Genomic DNA, 13,180 nt, shown 5'->3' on the forward strand with positions numbered 1-13,180 from the left:
AGCATTTTTGTAGACAGTAGAGAAACAGCTAGTGAACAAAGGAAAATTGGAGAGGAGATAGTAGAGATGTCAGAGGGGGTCAGTCTCTTGTAGAAGAAAGGATGAAATGGGGTTGTTTGTATAGGTAGAATATTTGTCTTGATCAGGAATAAAGTCATGTTCTTATGTGAGACAAGCGTGGAAAGTGACATAATGACAAAAGATATCTGTGTGAGGAGATGAGGAAAAAGCATGGAGCTTTTTGTGAATGGTCTCAAATTTTTTTTGTAAAAAAAGTCTAAATTCTCAGCTGAGAATGTGGGGGGAAGGGAAGCCATGGGTAGTTTAAGGAGGGATGAAAAGTTTTGAATAGCTGCTATAGAGAATGGATATTAGGAGATGTGAAAGATCATCTAGTGAGGGCTCACAACTGAGGTTGTGTAATTTGCGTAATTGAAGTTGTGATTGCAAGACTGTGTGTCTGTGTGTGTTCACGTGTGTGAAGATAGCAGATGGTAGGAGTGGTTTCAGGTTGGGACTTGGCAGGGCTCAATCAGAGATATGATAAGGGGTCTAGGGACTCAAGAGAAGAGGATTGTGTAAAGTTAAACTGGTACACTAATGGATCAAAATGAGTAAAAGATAGAAAGGCTGTACAGGGTTGGTGGCCTGTACACCCTGAACAGCTGAAAGGTCAAGAGACTGTAGGTCATGATGTGGATTGAGTAGAGTTTGGTAAGGAAAGGCAAAGGGAGAAATAGAAAACCAAAATATTATAATTAGATAAGGACATTTTAGAATTCTTGAAAATGGAACATTTGTGGTTGCTGTTAAGATCAAAAGAATGACTATATTTGCATTTAGCTGAGGTGAGGTGAAGAAATAGGTCATAGGAAGGTGGAAGACAGGTATTTAGTGGTTAGGGTGAGTGGCGGGGTCAATATGCATGTTGAAGTCCCTTAATATGGGAGCAGGATTCGGGCAAGAAAAAAACTATAAGCCAGATTCTGAGCATATTGTAGAATGAAAAGGAGAGTAAACTGGAGGGCTATAGACAATAACTTTTTAAATTGGATGCTAGATATGGATTGCATGAATCTCAAAGTAGCAGAGTATACTAGATGAAGGAAATAGGAGACAATGTTAGTGGAAATTAGTTGAAAGGAGTATTCCAATTCCATCTTGCATGAGGAAAATGAGTGAAAATTAGGCAAGTACTGGAAAGGGTGACTAGGGAGGCCTTGTTATTGGTAGGGTACTAGGTTTCCCACAAATCAAAAATGATGGAAGGAATGGGACAGGAAAAGATTTAGTATGAAGGGATTTTTCCCCCTATGGAATAGGCATTCTAGGAGGAAGAATAGCACAGGTAGAAAAGTAGGTAGCACTGAGTTGAGACTTTCGGGGGAGAAGGAATTAGGTGGGAAATGAGGAAAGAGGTTTGGATACAGGCCTACAGGGATTCAGAATCAGAGACCACAACATTACAAAGCTGGGATACTGTCAGGATGGCTCAGTCTTAAACAAAAATAGGAAAGCTTGGAAGACTGGAAGTTTTGAGGGAAATATAATGAGTTCAGTTTTAGACATAATGAGTTTCAGATGTCTGCAGAACATGCAGTTTGAAATGTCCAATAGGCATTGAGGCAGGACTGAAATTCAGAGGTGATGGAACTTAATATAAAATGAGTTATACAGATAAGATATTTGCATAGAGTTGATAATTACACCATTGGAAGCTGATGGGGTTACCAAGAAAAGAAACAGAGAGGGAGGAGAGAATGAGACCTGTTTGTTTGACTGATATGATAGTGTTATAGTAATAGCATAATAATTATAAAAAATTATTACAAACCTAAGATGTGTTGTACTGGTCTAATGCTTTCAGGATTGATCTTAAAGTCAGAGATTGCTTCAGTAAAAAAACAAACAAAAACCTCCCTCTGCTTGATGTGAACACGCATCCAAAACTCCCACTTCCAGAGGGAGTGTATGACCGGGTAGGAAGAAAATGTTTTAGTGAACACCTTAAAATAGAATAGTTGGAATGGTCTACCTTAGTGGCAATAATAGCTTAGAAGACCTACCTCAGCAACGAAGTATTTCGTCGATTAAAATCCTCTAAGAATGAAGTTTAAATTGAGTGGAACAGAGCAGATCTGTTCTTTGACTACCAAGATTCATCTTTTTGCCTCTTACTGTCCTAGCCAGTTTCATAAATGTAATTACCTTTGTATTCTGATTTGGTAGAGGTTTTTATGCAAACTACAACAATAGAGATCTGCAATTTTTAAAATTCTGGTTTTAAAGAGAGCATTCGCAAATCGTCTTCAGACTAGCCAAGAGATTTTAAGAAAATCTGCCAAGGCAATTCCTTCACCTTTTAAAGAAAATGTAAAACCCTGGCGCATGAATGACATTCCTCCAGTTCTCCGCAGCGAAGCCACTCCTCCCCCATCTCTTTCAGTTTCCCTCTAATTCCTTCGGCCACTCCCTCCTCCCACCAGGTAGCAAGGGCATGGAAGAAAAAAAAATCTTGCTGCTTTCTCTTTGCGGCTGCGCAGTTCGATCCCGGCCAGACTGGCGAGGCTGTTGGTTTCCTACGCTCTCCCTGTCGCATTTCGGTGGGCTGAATGCGCCTGCGCTCTAGGAGGCTGGCGACTGGGGAGGGAGGGGGGAGGGGAGCTGTGTGTGGGAAGTAGAAGGTGGGGGAGGGGAAGCTGGGTGTCTGGCTTTGGTTTTTGGGAAAGGGAGGAGGGGCCGTGGGTATGGGTGAGCGTGTTTTGAACAGCTCGATGCGGGCGGCTCACTATTTGGCAGGAAGGTGAGGCCTCTATCCTGGCAGGGACGCCAGAGCGAAGAGTAAGACACGGAAGGAGGGGAGGAGGAGAAGGAGGAAAAAGAGGAGGAGGAGGAGGAGGAGGAGGAGAAGGAGGAGGAGGAGGAGGAGGAGGGGGGTGGGTGGGGTGGGGATCCAAATGTGGCAGAGAAGCCGCCGTGGAGACGGAGGCGGAGGGGGGGCGAGAAGCGAGCTGGAGCCGCCGCCACCATCGCCGCCGCCGCGGACAGGCAGCAGCAGCAGCAGGAACAGCAGCGGCTAAGAGGCTGAGTTGGGAAGTTTGAGCCCTGGGAGCAGGGGTGGGTAAGGGCAGCGGCGGCGGCGGCGTCCGGGGGCGCAGGCGGGAAGCCCCCCCAAACCGCCCCTGGGCAGCCTGGGGGGGCAGTTTGTAAAGCTGCAGCCGCTCCTAGCCCGGCTCTTCCCGCACCGAGGACGGAGACCCAACTCGCGGGACTCGCTCCTCCTGCCCGCACTGGCTCAGGTAAGAAAGGAGGCGGCCTCGGGGGAGGGCGGGAGCTAGCCGGGGTGGAGACCGCAGCAGCCCCGGGGGCTGCTCCTTCGTAGCCTGGGGAACAGTTCCGGAGGGAGCGGCGGCGGCGGCGCGTTGTTGTTCAGCTTCCAGTGCCCAGAGGGAGGCGCTGTCCTGTCTCCTCCACCCCCCACCCCCTACGCCTCAGGGACCTCTCTGCCCAGCCGCCTCCTCTGTTCTCCAGTTCCGTGCTCCGAAGCACTCCCCCTCCCCCCCCTCGTCCGGGTCTAGGTTCTTTGTCCCACACACTCCGCCCCAATCCTTCTTCATTTTCCTCCCCTTACCTGTATCCCACCAGCTCCCCCTTGTGGCGATGCTCTAGTTCCCCCGGTTTTAGGCCCCCCGAGCCCTGCGGGGGATTGGTTTGGACTGGGGGAGGGGAGTTGTTTTGAAGAATTTGTGTTTGTCCTCTTCTCTTTACCCTGAAATTTGGAATGGGGGGAAGGGGTGTGGGAATTTGTTTTAGAGGGGGGCAATTAGATCCGGCAGAATGGGGCTGCATTGCAGCAGGGGCGGAGTGTTGTGCCTTGTCGGAGCTGTGGCGTCGGTGCTAGTGAGAGGTTGAGACTGGAGAGGGAGCTGGTGTTGACGCTGCTCCCGACTCTGGAGTTCACACTCACTGATTGCGAGGCTGGAAGTTGCTGGAGCAAAGGGGAAGGAGAGAGAGAGAGAGAGAGAGAAAGTGTGCGTGTATGTGTATGTGTGTGCTCGCGTGCGGGTGTGTGCGTGTATGTATGTGTGTGGAGAAGCAGCCAGGCAAGCATTGCTGGGTTCCTTTGTCTGCTGCTTCTGCTGTCCCCTTCTTTCCTTCTCCCTCTTGTGTGCACCCCCCCCCTCCTCTTCTCTTCCTCCTCCCCTCAGCCCATCTCCTTTCTCTCCGCCTCTCCCCGCCGGCCCCCAACTCCCCCTTTGCTGTACCAAGACTCGAAAGCGCTATTGCAGCCGTAGCTTTGTAAATTTCGGATCGACACAAATACACACACACACACACACACACACACACACACACAAAACATGGCTGACGCGGTTTCCTCGACTCCACCAACCTCGACGCCTCCCTCTGTCTCAGCTTCTTAGGCTCCATTCCCTCCTGCTTTTGTTTCCTTTTCCTACTTCCTTTCGTCTAGCATCTCCTCCCCTTCTCTCTCTCTCCTCTTTCTCCTCTCTCTCTCTCCCCCTTTCTCTCCCCCTTCCTCCTCCCCCCTTTCCAGGAGGAAGGAGATTCGCCCTCTTTATTGCGTGCATGGCGGGATTTCAAGGGTAAGGTCTTTGCTTTGGAGCATTTGCCTTTCGCTTGTTTGCAAACAGAATAACTCTGAAACGAAAGAGGCTTTGGATTATGTGCAAGGCTGCGGAAGTAGTGGGGAATGGGGTTAGCTCTGTGATTGAGGGTAGATTACTGTCTGCGTATTTTCGGGGGGGGGGGAGAGGGTGGAGAATGATGCACCAAAATTGTTGGCAAAGATAAAATATTCTAGTATTGCAAAATACCGTGGGGCCATTTTTCTTTTCAGGATGCGATTCATTCATTGCAAGGGATTAGTGTTGCAGAAATAACTATCAATTCCATCATAAGTGTTTGTAGGCTAAGATTACGGCGACTCTAACAGTATACCTGTTTTTCTCCTCCCTGATACTATGTCCTCACTGTTTAAGAGACTGTCAGGACCATATTATGTATGGACTGATTTTAAATCTTGCCAAATCTGTTTTGCAGTGTCGATTTTTTTATGGATAGAATTACTCTAATGATAATTATTACATCAAATCTGAGATGTATTGTGTTAATCAGATTTCGAGGCCTCCACCCCAGTGAGATTAAGTGTAACTAGCAAAGGCATGTTTTCTGTTGCTTCCAATAAAATGGACTAACATATCTCTTGAACGTTGGGCATTCATAGCACCCTCTCCTGGTTTAAGGACCTAAGCAGTCCTTTGCTACTACATTAATAATGGTGGGTTAAAGTAAAATTCTTTTGTATACACTTAGCTGATTTAAAATGACCTTGGGCATAGTTTACAAAAGTGAGTGAATGTGTGTGTGTGTGTGTGTGTGTGTGTGTGTGTGTGTGTGTACGTACACACGGGAGAAGAGACTGGACCTGAGATATTATTGACTCAGTAAACTCAGAAGGAAACAAATCACCACCTGCTCTGCAACTTAGTCTTAATTCTTAATCTGGGGTCTCTTAAAAATAATAACTACAAAGGATTCCTTTGTAATCCTACGTATTTATTTTATGCATTTAAACATTGGGGAAGGGAGCTGTCCATGACACACAAAGAATGTTAAAAATCCGTTTTATGGAATTGCTTGGAATAGCCATGGGAGGCCAGACTTGAACCCAAGGTTTTCTAACTTTGAGACTCTGTTTTCGCTTATGTCTTATCTACTTATATCTAGTTCTCTATTTGTCCATTTAATAGTATAAATAATTAAATAACTTCGAGTGAATTGTAAAGCTGGCAATAAATGCCATCATGAATGTTTTAAGAGATTGGGTAATAAGAGAAAAATATTAGAAGCTGTCGCTCCAGAAGGTTACCTCACTTTATCATTTAACATAAATATAGTCTCAAATTTCATAGTATGGTAGTATGTGAATAATCAAAGAAAATGAAATACTTCATAACGTTTTTTGTTGGAAGTTTCTAGAAGTATGCTGTTAACATTAGGACAGGTGGGAATGCTGTAATTGGTTTTTACAAATCTTTTTTTATTGAGTAAATACTGATCTTGGTTTTAGGGTTAACATAAGTACCCATATAAAGGTAGTGGAAATTTTACAAAGAGGTCATAAATTATTTAGCTTGTGTGGATATTTAATAATGAATGGACAAAAGTAGTAATTCATAGTAGAATTTTCATGGTGATCATTTTATCCTAGTAAAAAGGTATATGTCAAGGTAGGTAGTTTCCTCATTAATACTTATTTAAGTCTTAAAAGTTTATTTTTTTTATTTTTGTGTGTTTGCTGTTACTTTTACCAATTGCCCTTTTGAGCAGAGTTATAGCTGAAGGGAAATGTCTTGTAAACAAACCTATATGGTTGTGGAAATACAAATGGAATATCCTAATAGTACTAGTGTTACTCATAAAAATGAAATGTCTGGTAGAGAGAAATAGCTGGTAAAAGTAACTAAACTTACCACATTTAGAACTGTTTCTTTAGATCTTATAATTTTGAAATATAGTGAATTTATTTCATACAATGTTTTTAATCCCAATTCAACAAAATATTAATACTTTGTGTCCTTGCTTATTAACTAAATTTTTGTTTGTTCAGAATGTTCCTGTACTTTGAAAAATTGTGAAAGGCCTCACTGATGGTATGATTTAAAAATTTATGTAGATTGCTTCTGATTTAGCCCTTTCTTTCTTGAAATAAACTGTTGAAGTTTAGATCAGGTTGATCTGAAGAGCCCCCAACAGTCTTAAGAAATATTTCTCTCTCTCTCTCTCTCTCTCTCTCTTTATATATATATATACACATATATATACATACATATATATATATATATATATGCATATATATATATATATATATTTATGGAGGCAATTTTCTACAAGTTCCTTTGTAAGTTGATTGTTTAAAAAAAAATTCTCTTTAGAAATAGTGGTCTGGTTCCTTAGGCATCTCATGAAACTGAACTTGAAGTTGAGGTTGGTTAAACCTTATCATCATTGAGCAACAGAGATAAAAAAGGAGTGAAAGAGTGTTAAAATTGACTTGGATTTAAGTCCCAGCTCTAGCATTTATTAAACATGGTGCTAAGTGCTGGTTATTTAACCTTTCTTAACTTCACCTTCCCATTTAAAAGATAGGGATATTAAACTGAATACTACAAACAAATCTTTATTTTTTTCTCTTTTATAACTTTTTCTACCTCCTATGTTGTGATCTGGTGGTATCTTGATGCTGAAATATCTGTCAAAAAGTTTGGATAAAATAATTTTCCCATAGTCTGTCATTCAATTTCCATTGATGGGACCAAATAAAATGGCATTTAAAGCACTTAAATTAAACCACAACTTATCTTTAACTTTATAAATTATGTATTTTAAATGCATGCAGTTTTTCTACAATTATCCTCAAGTAGGAGAGGAGAAAAAATGGTTTAGCTTCCCAACCTCCAGCTGAACTTCTTTCTTCTCCTGTCAATCTGGAAGATTCTTGGACCGAACAGGGCCCAGATTGTACAACATCCAGGTCAGAGAAACAGTTAATTTTGTTTGTAAGGATGAGATCCAGTGTATGTTTAGCTTCTATGGTTTCAATCTCTGTGACTAACATCCAGATCTATATATGGAGCCCTGGTCTCTCTCCTGAGCTCTAGTCCTTCATTTCTAACTCAATATTCCACATATAATTAAAACTCTTACGTCTAAAATATTACTCAATATCTTGTTTCATACTTGTTCTGCACTTTCCCATTGTTTTCAAGCATATCTCTATCCTTCCAGTTACCCAAGTTTGATGCTTCAAAACCATCTTCTGCATTCTAAATATATCCAATCAATTGCCTAATTTTGTTTTCAAACTCCACAGCCTCACCATTTCTGTACCTATATAGCCTTCGTAAGCTCTTTTTGGAAATACTGGAATAGCCTTCCTATTTAGTCTTTCTAGTTTATTTCTGTTCCAATCTACCTTCCATCTAGTAGCCAAAGTGATTTTCTTGAAGTGTAGGTCTGAACATATTTAACCCATTCAATAAATAATATCTCCTATTTCTTATATAGGATAAAAAGTTCATCTGTTTGGCTCTTCACAGCTTGGTCCCACTTAATCTTTGCATCCTTCTTGGAAGTATTCTAGATAGAGAGAAATAGAAATCAAAATAATCTTGAGTGATCCTATCCCTTTCATAATCATGATTTTATAGAATCAACTATTTTCTTTGTGTAGAGCCTTTTTCATTGCCTAGCTTCCTTCCCACCCTCCTTGAAATGCTTTTCTCTTTTGCTTCTTTTCTTCCTCTCTTTGAAATTCCTGATTTACTTCACAACTTAAGTTTTGGTATCACCTATATAAATCCTTTCCTGATCTTTCAGCTAATGGTGCCTTCTTCCCTAAAATCACCCTCTGTGTGCATGTACATTGTGTCTTAAATATCTTATCACTTCCATTAGAATGTAAGCTCCTTGTGAGCAGCTTAGATTGGTGTTTAACAAAAGCATGTTAGTCATTTGAATAAATAACTGTCCTTGTGGCCATTTTTCAAAGGGTACTTTTTAGTTTGTCTCTTTAAATTTTCTTCTCACAAGAAACTCTTAAATTGAAATTGTAATAATTTAAGAGAAGCAGCAAATCAATGGAAAGAACACTGAACTTGGAGGCAGATCAATCAGATTCTTAGACTTTGCCCAGTGCCTAGCATATAGTAAGACCTTAATAATTATTTATTGAATTTGAATAGCTTCTAATACTGACACTAGCACTTATTAGTTGTATGACCTTGAACAAGTCACTTAACATTAGAGACTTATGGCTGAGAATATTTAATAGGTTCAAATTAAATAAATTATTTTTGAAAATTCTTAGTCATATAAATATGTTATATTATTACTTTTTTTCTCCTCCCTTTATAGAATATCTCTTTCTTTCATGGTTTCTACTTTTAATATATCTATCTTTGTTCTTTTCTTCAATATGCTCACTCTGGGTTACAAATTATTTTTCCTTTTGTGTCTAGTGAATCCTAATTTGTCCTACTTTACTTTGGCATACATTTTCTCCTTTCACTGCACTTTTAGTGTGCAATTTGTAAAATTGTTTTTTTTATGGTCATCATGTAATCTCTTCATTCCCTTTGAGTAACACCTTTTTATTTCTTGAAGATTTGAATTTTTCATGGTTTTGTAGTATCATTGGGAGGATATTGAATTGCTAAGATTTCTTTTTTTTTTTTTTTTTGTTTCAGTGATAAGCTTGTGGTCGTTGAAAGTATTCCAAATACAGTAGCCAGTTTTCTTCCTGTTTCAATTCTAGATGAAGTTTTATGTTTATCCAATTTTATATCATAGTCTGGATAACTGTACATCATCAGTGTACTTTCATCTCTGTGGATATTAGGTCAAACTGAGCTGCTTGAAAGGAGAATCTGCAACATTTCAGGGTTTGTACAGTTGATAGTTCAACTGGCAGCTTGTAGACATATCTCACTATAGGGAAATCCCGTCTTTCAGTTGGACCCTGTGTAGATCTTTCTCCATGACTGAAAAATATATTTGTCAAGCTACATTACAAAAAAAAAAAAATACTACGTATTTTTTAATACTATTTAATAGTTTCTGTTGTTTATCACATAAGTAAAGATTTATTCAATAATGTAATGTATTTTAGAATTGTTTCTATCAAGAAATAAGGCATTGATGTTTTATAACCATTTGACCTTCATTGTGATACTCAAATTGTTACTAACCCAAAGTAAATTATGTTGGGACCATACCTTTTGTCTTAGGACACTTTCTTTTGATTTTCCCACCCTTTTTACTTATAACATCTTTTACTTGTCAAGGCTTTCTTGAATCTCTGTCCTTCGGAATTTTTTCCCAATTTTGTTAGTTTTTCCATATAGTATATACTTTAAATTTGCATAATTTAATCAAGTTTTTTTTTTTTTTTTTTTTGTCTTTGGGTATATACATTTTTAGTGAGAATCTTTTATACATACAAGGTGTTCTAGGCCAGTATATTTTTGGAGATTCCGGAGTAAACTTTGCAATAAATAATTGATAAATATCTGGCATTCAAAATATGTAAGGGATTGACAGAAATGTTCATAAACTCCTTTGGCAGTCTGATGAAGCATATGTCGGACTCAGGATTTTTTTAACTGCATTAAATAAGATATGTAGAATTATGAAAGTGGATTGTAGACCAGATAGGCAGGATCTACCAAAAATATATATATATATGTAGCATTGTAGCGTTTGGAAAAAATCAAGAGAACAAATTACTGACTAAAGGAATTCTGTTCTATAATAACTTTGAAAAAGTAGAAAGCAGTTCACTGAAAAATAGATTTAGATAAGAATGTTGTATTTTTACAAATATTCCAAGTGGATGCTGGCTAAATATAAAAAGTTATGTCATAAAAAAAATTTAGAGAGTAATTTAATTGTCACAGTTAAGCATGTTAATTACATAAGATAAAAATCCTTTTGGATAAATCAACAAATCACATCTAGAAGTACCAAAAAAAAAAAAAAGGTAAAATTTTGGGAAGAAACTTTGCATTAAACAACTGATCAATACCTGACTTTGAGACCCTAGAAGGGATTGATAGATCCTATGAGATTAAGAACCGTTTCCATGCAATTTAATAATTTGCAAACAAAACAAAGCACACATTTTAAAAAAATCCCAAATCACTAATCAGAATGGAAAATCAAAGCAATCCTAAACTAGCATAACTATTCAAATTAGCAAAGATAGAAAAATTATCCTTGAAAGGTTTCAGTCCTGGGCACTCTTCTCATCAGTGGGCCCAATTTCAAATAGAAGCTGATCTTGACAGCCACATAATGACTTAGAAAACCATAAATTAAGATTATGTTGTATTAGATTTTTTACATTTGGTTAAATATTTTTCAATTACTTTTTATTTTGATTTGTGCCTGAAGTTTTACACCTCTATATTTCACTTGGTGATCTCTAATTCTGATGATTCTCAGATCCACTTATTCAGCCTTAACTTCTTTCTTCAGACTCATATCTCCAATTACCTAGATTTGAGATAACTTAAACTAGATATTCTATAGACATCTTATATTCAGCATTTCCAGAACTGAATTCATTTCTTATATTCAGCATTTATAGAACTAAATTCATTATCCTTTTCCCTAAGCTATCCCCTTTCCTAAGCTTTATTTTATTACTGTTACTACTGTCATCCTCTTCTTCATGTCATCTATTCATCACACTCTTTCACTTCCCTAACCCCATTCTATCAGTTGCTAATCTGTTAATTTTACCTTGTAACATCTTTCATATGTCCCCTTCTTTTCAATGACACCTCCACCATTGCCCTGGTGAAGGCCTTCATTATCTTATATTTGTACTATTTCAGTAGACTGTTGCTTAGTTTCCTTGCCTCAAATCTCTTACCACTTGGAGCTATCCAAACAGTTATCAAATCAGTCTTCCTAAAGTGCAGATCTAATGATGTCATATTTTATTTAGTACAGTCCAGTGACTGCCTTTCACCCCCAAATATATAAATATATAAAGTCCTGTTTGACATTCAAACATGCTCCCCTCTTGGTTTTCCAGTGTTTTATATCTGATTATTCTCTACAAACTATAGTTCAGTGACATTGGTCTCATTGCTGCTCAGTCAATCTCCAGAATTCAGACATTTTCATAGGTTGTTCCTCATGCCTAGAATGCACTCCATCCACACATCTGCTTCCTGACTTCTTTCAAGTCCCAGCTTAAATCCTGTCTTTTATTTATTTATTTTCACTTAACAGTATTTTATTTTTTCCTATTATATATAAAGATAGTTTTCAACATTCACTTTTGTAAGATTTTGAGTTCCAAATTTTTTTCTCTCTTCTTTCCCTCGCCCTCCCCTTCCCCAAGATAGTAAACAATTAGATATAGTTTGTACCATTTTGAATATATTTCCATCTGAATCATGTTGTGAAAGAAAAATCAAAACAAAAGGAAAAAACAACAAAGAAAAAAACCCTAAATATGAAAATAGTATGCTTCAATCCAAATTTAGTTTCTGTAATTCTCTCTCTGGAGATGGATGACATTGTCCATCCCAAGTTTATTAGAACTGTCCTGGATCAGTATATTGCTGAAGAGCTAAGTCTGTCATAGTTGATGACACCATCTTGTTACTGAATAATGTTCTTGTTCTGCTCAATTCACTCAGCATCAGTTCATGTAAGTCTTCCCAAGTTTTTCTGAAATCAGACTATTCCTCTTTTCTAATACAACAGTAGTCTTCAATTACATTCAAATACCACAGCTTATTCAACTATTTCCCAATTGATGGGAATCCACTCAATTTTCAGTTCTTTGCTACCACAAAAAGAATTGCTGCAAACAATTATGTACATGTGGGTCATTTTCCCTATTGTATGATCTCTTTGGGATACAGATCCAGTTGAGACACTGCCGGATCAAAGGGTCTGCATAGTTTTATAGCTCTTTGGTCATAGTTCCAAATTGCTCTCCAGAATAACTGGATCAGTTCACAATTCCACCAATGCATAGTTTTCCTGCATTCCCTCCAACAGCAATCATTAGCTGTTCCTATTATTTAAGTCAATCTGATAGGTATGAAGTGATTTCTCAAAGTTGTTTTGATTTGTATTTCCCTAATCAATAATGATGTAGAGCATTTTTATATGACTATAGATAGATTTAATTTTCATATATCAATTGGGGAATGACTTGTATTTTTACAAATTTTCCTCAGTTCTATATATTTTAGAAATGAGGCTTTTGTCAGAAACACTGCTTCCCTTCTAAACTTGGATGATTGGTTTTGTTTGAGGAAAAAAATCCCTTTAAATTTAATGTAATCCAAATTATCCATTTTGCATTTTACAATGTTTCTATTTTTTGATCACAAATTCATCTTTTCTCCAAGTTCTGACAGGTAAACTATTCCTTGGTCTTTTTAATTTGCTTATAGCATTGCTTTTTATGTCTAAATCATGAACTCACTTTGACCTTATCTTGACAAAGGATATGAAATGTTGGTTTTTTCTAGTTTCTGTCATATTGTTTTCCAGTTTTCCCAGCAATTTTTGTCAAATTGTGAGTTCTTTTCCCAGAAGGGGTGGAGTCTATGAGTTTATCAAGTAG

At 38.3% G+C, this 13,180-nt stretch overlaps 1 protein-coding gene across 6 annotated transcripts in view; it reads left to right on the top strand.

The window, feature by feature from the left end:
* The window catches only part of SPIN1 (spindlin 1), a 227,362-nt gene that overhangs the window by 116,864 nt on the left and 97,318 nt on the right, over window positions 1–13,180 (top strand). Inside the window, exon 1 of one of the 6 annotated variants that reach the window (XM_051998088.1) lies at window positions 2,559–2,603. The exons of 1 other annotated variant lie outside the window; for it this stretch is intronic. The gene's annotated coding sequence lies outside the window, so the exon portion shown is untranslated. Of the gene's footprint in view, window positions 1–2,558; window positions 2,604–2,637; window positions 2,842–2,963; window positions 3,300–4,522; window positions 4,608–13,180 lie in introns of those variants that run through there. 4 more of the 6 variants (XM_051998056.1, XM_051998076.1, XM_051998048.1 and 1 more) reach the window with 4 other exon arrangements.

The sequence above is a fragment of the Antechinus flavipes genome, chromosome 1, assembly GCF_016432865.1.
Source record: "Antechinus flavipes isolate AdamAnt ecotype Samford, QLD, Australia chromosome 1, AdamAnt_v2, whole genome shotgun sequence".
NCBI classification, from domain to species: Eukaryota; Metazoa; Chordata; class Mammalia; order Dasyuromorphia; family Dasyuridae; genus Antechinus; species Antechinus flavipes.